Here is a 9,782-nt window from a genome sequence, read left to right as displayed (position 1 = left end):
GGTTTGATGAAAGAAAAAATTTTGAGTTTCAGTTCGAAGTATGGGGAACCCCAAAAATGTATTGTTTTTTTTTTCTATTTTTGTGTGAAAATCTTAATGCGGTTCACAGAATACATCTACTTACCAAGTTTCAACAGTATAGTTCTTATAGTTTCGGAGAAAAGTGGCTGTGACATACGGACGGACAGACAGACGGACAGACGGACAGACGGACAGACGGACAGACAGACAGACAGACAGACAGACATGACGAATCTATAAGGGTTCCGTTTTTTGCCATTTGGCTACGGAACCCTAAAAATCAACATTTAATTGTTTTCTTAACTAGGTAGTATATTGTCCGTATTGCATCTAATGTAATTTAGATAAAGTACTTAAATTAGATCTTACAATTGTTAATTTTTTGGGTACCAATAAGACACCTAACCTTGAGCTTTATATTATCATTTCTTTTTACTTGTAGGTACATAAATTTCATAAGCTATTGATATATAAATAAGAGAAGAAAATAAAATAATATCTTCTTTTTTATTATGGTATATTTATAACATTTCTTCGTATAAAACTCAGCATAAAGTAGTTTTTTTTGTTGTACTTAATATATTCGTTATTGTTTGTATATTATGCCTGTCATTTTGTTCAAACATTTGTTTTATTATAATCGAACAATTTTAGTTCTTAAAACAATTAGGTACATTGATATTTCAGAAAAGTCTTAAACCGTTTTTTCTGTACTCATTTAAATATTTTTTATAAGGCACAAAAATGCAAATAGGAAGGTACATTAAATAGCTATGGAAATGGGGGTGACATCGGATAGTTAAGAAAATTAGATGATCATTAACTATTAAAAAAAAAATATTTCGGATCGATATATTTTAAATAGTTTTAATATCTAAATCAGCAAGTAATTGACTATCATTTGGCACAAACTTAATGCATTGCAAGAATTTAACAAACCCTATTTAATCCCTTGTAGGGAGAATTTTAATAAAATAAACCCACTACTTTTATATTGAATACGAGAAATGTAAAATAGGTACAGGTATAGGTAGGTAGGTAGGTAGGTATAGGTCTTTGTGTGTACCTTTTGTTTTTGTGTTTTTTATGTGCATACATTTTATATTAAATAAAATGTTGTAGCATAAAAAAAGAAATAGGTACCTACATTTATATTTTACAAACCATGACTAACTTATAGTATTTCTTGAGGTAAATTCCACGACTTTTCATTGATAAAATTTAAATATGTACTGATACGTATACCATTACTTAAATAGGCATTATTTTGACGTAGATCATTAGCATGCGTAACCTCGAGTAGGCACTTATATTATACGTGATGAAAATAGAAAGAGTGCTCGTATTAGACCACAATAGCTTTATTTTTCTTTTTCTGTGACACCGCCGCTAAACGAAGGATAACAGGGCCCGCCCTTTGCACTCTAAGTGCTAAGTGCACCATCCCACTAACCCGGGGCTAACTGGTTAAACATGGAGTTACCATTGTTACCCGTACAATTTGACACTGAGTTAACGATTTGACCGATTGACCCGGGTTAGTGAGATGGTGCAAGTGGCGCTAACTGAGCGTCCCACGTCTATGATTTCTGACTTGGCAGAGCGAGTCAGCGATAGTTAGAATGTGAAGTATATACCTATTTGGTTTCACCCGCTATCTGATTTTATTCCCCTATCCCTAAATAGCTTATTTTTATTAATTTTGTTTCATTAATGAAACAAAATACCTACCTATTACCTGTTACCTATTTGCAATAAAATTAAGAAGTTAGATTTAAATCTAACTTCTTAATTTTATTGCAAATAGGTAAATAAAGTCGGTAAGTAAACCATAAGGCATAAATACACAAAGACAAAGCGTTTTCCTCCTAAGATCATAAATAATTGCCCTTACATGGACTTTCCGGGCAGTTATCTAAATACCAGACATTTAAATACGGATATCCTGATTTGTCGTTTAGTACTTAGATAAACTATTATGTACTTTTGTTATTTACGTATTTTTTTGAAGTGAAAACTCCTTTAGCGGCGCTGGGCACTTTTTGAGGTGGGGAAAAAATGATAAACTCGAGACAGCGTAAGGCGATCACGTGACCGTAAAGCGATCACGTGACCGTAAGGTTTAGATGGCCACTACTCATTTAGATGGCATTTAAATCAATAAAGAAAAACTCGAATGACATAACATGAAAATGGTTCTAATCTTGTACGGGCTGAAATACGAGGATCTCACAGTTACATTCTAACTTTATATCACTCAAATATAATTCAATAAAGCTACATCTTGATGAAATCGCTAATAAAAGTGAACTCTAGTACTGGTGAATAAAACTCAAAATATCATGACCAAATATTTAGATGCGAGGTCTGCGAGGTAACTTTACAATTTTTATTCGAATTTTAAACAATTAACGCTTCAAATTTAAGCTCACTGGCCAGCAATTTCGGAACTAAAGTTTTTCAATAGAAAGGAGGATGGATCAATTATACATAGTGCTGCAGACATTTTGGACTAGTCATTTAGTTTTCACATCTGTCGGCACTCCCGGAGTGCAAACCGTTGTTTTTTAGGGTTCCGTACCCAAAGGGTAAAAACGGGACCCTATTACTAAGACTCCGCTGTCCGTCCGTCCGTCCGTCTGTCACCAGGCTGTATCTCACGAACCGTGATAGCTAGACAGTTGAAATTTTCACAGATGATGTATTTCTGTTGCCGCTATAACAACAAATACTAAAAACAGAATAAAATAAAGATTTAAGTGGGGCTCCCATACAACAAACGTGATTTTTGACCGAAGTTAAGCAACGTCGGGCGGGGTCAGTACTTGGATGGGTGACCGTTTTTTTGCTTGTTTAGCTCTATTTTTTGTTGATGGTGCGGAACCCTCCGTGCGCGAGTCCGACTCGCACTTGGCCGGTTTTTTTAGGGTTCCGTAGTCTTTGCGTTTCGTTTTTTACGAGTTCGTCAGGTCTGCATAGTGCCTTATGAGAGACGGCATCGACACACGGCTAAATGTTGGAGCCGTTCACGCACACGTGCGTGACGTGTGCATGCACGGCTCCAATATTTTAGCGCACGTGCACGTCTACGCACACGTATCCGGTGTGATTTGGTCTTTAATGCATACACAGTGTACACACTAGACACATTCTACAGCTCGGCACGGGCTGGTTGTACTTGATAAAATATATTAAATCATATGTCAGACGATTAACGTCACTCGAGTAAAAGTTAGCGATTAAATCTGACACTACTCGTAATTCCGTATATCAGAGACCTATCCGGTGGCGAATGCACTAGTCCCAAAACGCACTATTAGTCAATACACTCTAATTTCGAAAGCCCCTCTTCTCATAAGAAACTAGGCCCAAAATACCATATTTCCAAAAAGGCTCATTCTCGATTTACACGAGAACCATTGAGAACTAGTCCCAAAATACACCTTTCCCAAAATACCCCAAATTGTGTTCACCTGTGCGTGGCGTAATACTTTATTCTCATAATGCGTAGGTCTCAAAACACTCTAGTTCCAAAATACCCTATTTTTTTGGAATGTCTCTTTGTGACTGCTTTCAGCCGTAATCATTACCCGTTTGATGCCTAAAATATTTTTTTCAAAAATAGGATTTATTTAATTATTATTTTGAGCTATACAGGGTGTAATCGTTAAGTGTTGCTCGGCGATAGTTCCGTAAATATAGCAGATATCAGAAAATTAAGATAAATAATGCCATAAATGAGGGTAGTTTCTCGCCCACCTAATTATGATAGTTCCATACACTGCTTTATCAACACAGGCATTAAAACACTCGTGTGTATATTGCCCTTCACTTTCACTATATGCACTTTCGATATCAATTTGAAATTTTCTGATATCTGCTATATTTACGGAACTATCGCCGAGCAACACTTAACGATTACACCCTGTATAGCTCAAAATAATAATTAAATAAATCCTATTTTTGAAAAAAATATTTTAGGCATCAAACGGGTAATGATTACGGCTGAAAGCAGTCATAAAGAGACATTCCAAAAAAATAGGGTATTTTGGAACTAGAGTGTTTTGAGACCTACGCATTATGAGAATAAAGTATTACGCCACGCACAGGTGAACACAATTTGGGGTATTTTGGGAAAGGTGTATTTTGGGACTAGTTCTCAATGGTTCTCGTGTAAATCGAGAATGAGCCTTTTTGGAAATATGGTATTTTGGGCCTAGTTTCTTATGAGAAGAGGGGCTTTCGAAATTAGAGTGTATTGACTAATAGTGCGTTTTGGGACTAGTGCATTCGCCACCGGATAGTCAGAGACAAATCTACTATCAACGAGTACGCGCGCGTCGTACGGCACTTGTGCGGTTTAACCTTGAAGGATATAACCAAATTGAAACGCTTTGTCTGTAATTTTCTGTACAAAACAGTCTGCCGATTTTTTCGGGGGATGGGCACGTCAAATGTACGTAACGTAAAAATAGCCATGATAGATAAACGTCAGTCCATACAATGTGTATGACTATTGGTCATAGAGTTTCGACAGAGGGAACGCCTGATAATGGCTACTCTGTTTGGTTATTTCCTCCAAGGGTTTAAACTTTATCATTCATATTCGCCTGCAGCTCAGACAAACATAAACTTTTCACTGTACATGACTCATTTAATTATTTCTTTGTATTGGTACAATTAATATCACGCAAGTATCATTGTGATGAGTTTTCCATTCTATGTCATGATGTCTACGTGCGCACTTATGCGTATTTTCCCCAAGGATGTTCTACAAACCTGGCACATTCAAATTATACACGCGATTTTGTTTTGATATTGATAATTTATTCAGCAAATTAATAATACAGTCCTTAAAAAAATTACTTAAACATATCTAAATTAAATAAAAGACTACAAATAAACTAATCAAAAAGACCTCCGCGAGCAGTACCGGGTGCAAAGGTGCCTATCACACTGGCCGCGTTGCCACGTTGGATAGCGATGGCCAACCTTTGCACCAGGTACGAACACGCACGATATTTTGATATTGATCTGTGTGAAAATGAAAAGTACTCGCACCAAATATACATTGTCTATTTTTAATACATTATTTCGAAATGATATCTGCATAATGTCAAACATTAAGAGGAAAGGGGACGGCCGTTTTATGAAAAATGTTTTTAAATAATTGGATGTCATAGCTACGCCCCTACGTTTGACTTTTTTCGATTTTTTGATTATATGGTAAAAATTAGGAGCTAAAAAAACAGATTTCATACAAACATTTTAATGTTTATAATAATCAAAATTTTGACGTAGGCTAGCGTATGGTAGCTGTGGTTGATATACAACGAATTGTGTCAAAATATTTTTAATAATGTTAAAATATCCAGATAGGAAAATGGGTACTACGAGTACGTCTGTATGGAAAGGCGGTTTCGCGCGGGTCGTCCACTTTCGTCTTAATGACGGTTGCGTCAACTGCTGGTCCGGTTAGACCACGTTAGATTGGAACTGGTGACCGTGATCGAGGAATCTCGGTTTTTGGAACAAGTTTTGATTTCTTATTTATTCCGCCCACAGTGAAGAGATTTTTAAAATTGTATCCCAATATAACGAAATAAGATTCGACAAAAAAATTAGCTCTAAAATTTTGTTGATACATTTATATATCATATGAAATAAGTGAAAAATAAAGTACATAATTAGCCTGAACAATTGCCAGAGGGCCGATTTTTAGGGTTCCGTAGCCAAATGGCAAAAAACGGAACCCTTATAGATTCGTCATGTCTGTCTGTCTGTCTGTCTGTCTGTCTGTCTGTCCGTCTGTCCGTCTGTCCGTCTGTCTGTCCGTCCGTATGTCACAGCCACTTTTCTCCGAAACTATAAGAACTATACTGTTGTAACTTGGTAAGTAGATGTATTCTGTGAACCGCATTAAGATTTTCACACAAAAATAGAAAAAAAACAATAAATTTTTGGGGTTCCCCATACTTCGAACTGAAACTCAAAAAAATTTTTTTCATCAAACCCATACGTGTGGGATATCTATGGATAGGTCTTCAAAAATGATATTGAGGTTTCTAATATCATTTTTTTCTAAACTGAATAGTTTGCGCGAGATACACTTCCAAAGTGGTAAAATGTGTGTCCCCCCCCCCTGTAACTTCTAAAATAAGAGAATGATAAAACTAAAAAAAATATATGATGTACATTACCATGTAAACTTCCACCGAAAATTGGTTTGAACGAGATCTAGTAAGTAGTTTTTTTTATACGTCATAAATCGCCTAAATACGGAACCCTTCATGGGCGAGTCCGACTCGCACTTGGCCGCTTTTTTAATTTCGAGCTCTCGATTTCGTCACTCGAAAGTCTGTGGAAATACGAGCGATAGAAATTGGGAATCTAGTGGTTTTGACCAATCATTTTCAATTCTATTAGTAAAATTTAAATGCATAGTAACGGAAATATAGGTATTGAAGAGAAAATCACGAAATCGAGCGCTGGAAATTCTAAAATCGGCCCCCAGTTTGCGTAAAAGTTCAACCCGATATAAATAGAAAATTATACCCTTAATTATTTCTGAAAGTATACTTCTGAGAGAAGAAACTAGTCCAGAACTGTAAAACAAACCTAAATGCACTGGCTAACTCCAACAAAGTCACACTTAGATGGGTACCATGTAGGGTTTGCTCCCGGTACTGATTTTGTATGGCGAGAACCGGGAATTCCCGGGAATTCCCGGTTCTCGCCATACAAACTCAGTACCGGGAGCAAACCCTAGTACCATGGGCACTCCGACTTTAACGGAAACGAAGAAGCAGACGAACTTGCTAGAAAGGGCGCAGACACACCCCTGGTCGGCCCAGAACCGTTCTGTGGAATCACAAAACGGGATGCATATTCTCTGCTCAGCGACTTAGAAAAAAAGAGAGCAATCGATTGGTGGAAGTTCGCTAAAGGACAAGTACACTCGAAAGCTCTAATCAAAGGGTTCAACAGCAAAATCGCTAAGGAGCTTCTGGGGCTCAAAAGGCACAAAACTTGCGCGGTGACTAGAATGCTGACTGGACACTGTAAGTTGAACAAGCACATGTTTCAAATTGGCAAGAAACAAGATGCGACATGCAGGTTCTGCCAGGAGTCAGAGGAGACTGCAATGCACATTCTCTGTTCCTGTGGACCACTAATGTCAAAAAGAAGTACCTACTTAGGGCGGCATGTATTGCAACCCTATGAGGTACAGAACGTTACGGCCCAAAGCATCTGTAATTTTCTGGATACAACGGGCATTAGTAATGAACTTTAAAGGGCCGTCACAATAAATCTTGGTCGACGTGACACTCAAAGGCCCGATACCACCCCAATAATAATAAATGATACTTCTGAGAGACAAATCTCTCTCTCTCTTCTGAGTGTCAAAACACCTTATAAAAAAAACATGAGACTTAAATCTACATCATACTAAAATTTCGTGAGATTAGACTGAAACCAGTTTTTCCCTGTTTGCTGCGGGGTTCTTTCCCAATAACCATCCGAGCACATCTCCTATAGCCTCGTGTCTCCATGTAATGTACAAGCACAAATTAAATTCGAGTTTTTACATAGTATAAAACAAAGTCGCTTCCCGCTGTCTGTCTGTCCCTATGTCCTATGTCCTTTACACCAGCGGTCGGCAACCCGCGGCCCGCGGACCGCATGCGGCTCGCGAACCTGTCACTTGCGGCCTCCCTGGCTATTTTGTATGTAATATTGACAAACGACAATGTCTAATCTAGTCATAAATATTAACAAAGTGCGGCCCGCGTCAACTTCGTTACCTACTATGTGGCCCTTGGCTGCTAAAAGGTTGCCGACCGCTGCTTTACACCAAGGCTAAAGGTCACTGAGTACTGTGCTTGGTACCAGGCTATCAAAGTTTCTAATAGGCTACCCACAGAACTCAAAGCAGTTTCTAACCCATTCATATTTAAAAAATAATTAAGGTCATTTTTGCTAGCAAAATGTTTTAATTCAGTCGAAGAGTTTTTCCAATACAACAATGAATCTATTTAATTTAATTCTGACATGTGGTACGTTAAGTATTTTGTTTTTGTATGAATTGACATGTTATCAAATATTTATATAAATGTAAGTATTAAAAATTATGAATTTTCAACATTTTATATTTGACATTATATTATTTTATTTGTACTTGTGACTTGTTATTCATTGTTTATTTTATTATTTGAAATTTATTTATTTGCTGACATGTCCTATCATACTAAGTTTAATTAAATTATAAGCATGTAATTAGTTCATAAGTTTTCTAACACAATGTATTATTGTTAAAGAAATAAATAAATGAAATGAAAAATGAAATGTATGCTTAGATCTTTAAAACTACGTAACGGATTTTGATGCGGTTTTTTAGATAGACTGGTTCAAGAGGAAGGTTTATGTACAATTTGTTAACCCGTGCGAAGCCGGGGCGGGTCGCTAGTATAGAAATGAAAGAAAGTTCCAAATTCAATTGCGCCAGAATTGCCCTGGGTCTTACGAGGACAGGCTTCCAACAAAATGGATCAACGAATCGTATTAATAAATGAACGTATTTGTGACGTTATCGATGAAAAGGGACCTTATTGTCGATGGCGCTTACGCCATTATTAAGGATGCTCCGATATAAATACAATGCCGCGCGACGCTGTGCTGCGTAAGCGCCATCGACAATAAGGTCCCTTTTCATAGATAATACCCCATTTTTGCTTGCATAACATACGTCACATACAACGTGATACCATTTAGAAAAGTTAACTTCCTTGACCTGACCGTGGCTCTAACCTGCACTCAGGAGGCCATAAAACTGCCATGTTACACAACGACAACGCTTAAACGTTTATCACACATGCGCAGGTTGCACACGCCGCTTCGGTGTGTGAGTGAGACAGCGCTATGGACGTCTAATGCTATGTCCCGCTCGCGCAATATGAAGACCGCCTTAAAGTTTGGTCCGAATCAGGCGAATATGTGACCGCACCGCCATACATGGAGCGGGGACAAATGGGAATGATTTACATGAATACACCTATTCCCATATGTGCCCGGCGAGGAAAAATGGGAATACACCCATAAAAGGCGATCGAACTTTATAATGTTATGGTTGAAGAAATAATTTACGATTTACATTTGATTTGACTCATAATAGAGCCCGTCTAAGCTAATTTGGCAACATCACGGCAACATTTTGAACAGAATAAAGTGAGGGAGTGTCGTTATAAACGTCGTAGTTTCATATAAATTTGACACCGAAAATGACATTACCACACTTCGTCACTGCAAATGTCATGCACTCTTCTACTAGTGCAGTGGTTCCTAACCTGGGGGTAATTACCCCCGTGGGGGTAAAATTGGTATTTTACGGGGGTAATAAGCTAACCTAATATAACAATACAACAAACTACAGATGTGCAAGTTGCGGAAAGTTTCCATAAAATTCTATAAATTCTCGGAAATTTCATGAAACTTTCACTAGGAAATATGGGAAATTTAAATTTAAAAATGGAAAGTATCAATTCTCATACAAAAATGTAAGAAATTTTCCGAATTGTTCCTACGTTAAATTTCCGAAACATTTTGCAATTTTGGAAAGTTTCCTTAGGCACATCAGTACAACAAACGTACACGTTTTATTTTTTATTAACATTGGGAGGAGGGGTAAAATCAGGTTCCCTAGTTAGTCATAGGGGTGACCGGACTGAAAAGGTTAGGAACCACTGTACTAGTTAGGGCTTGCA

Source organism: Cydia amplana, chromosome 19 (assembly GCF_948474715.1).
Source record: "Cydia amplana chromosome 19, ilCydAmpl1.1, whole genome shotgun sequence".
Taxonomy (NCBI): Eukaryota; Metazoa; Arthropoda; class Insecta; order Lepidoptera; family Tortricidae; genus Cydia; species Cydia amplana.
The sequence above is the reverse complement of the archived record's forward strand: the minus strand, read 5'-3'. Positions refer to the sequence as shown.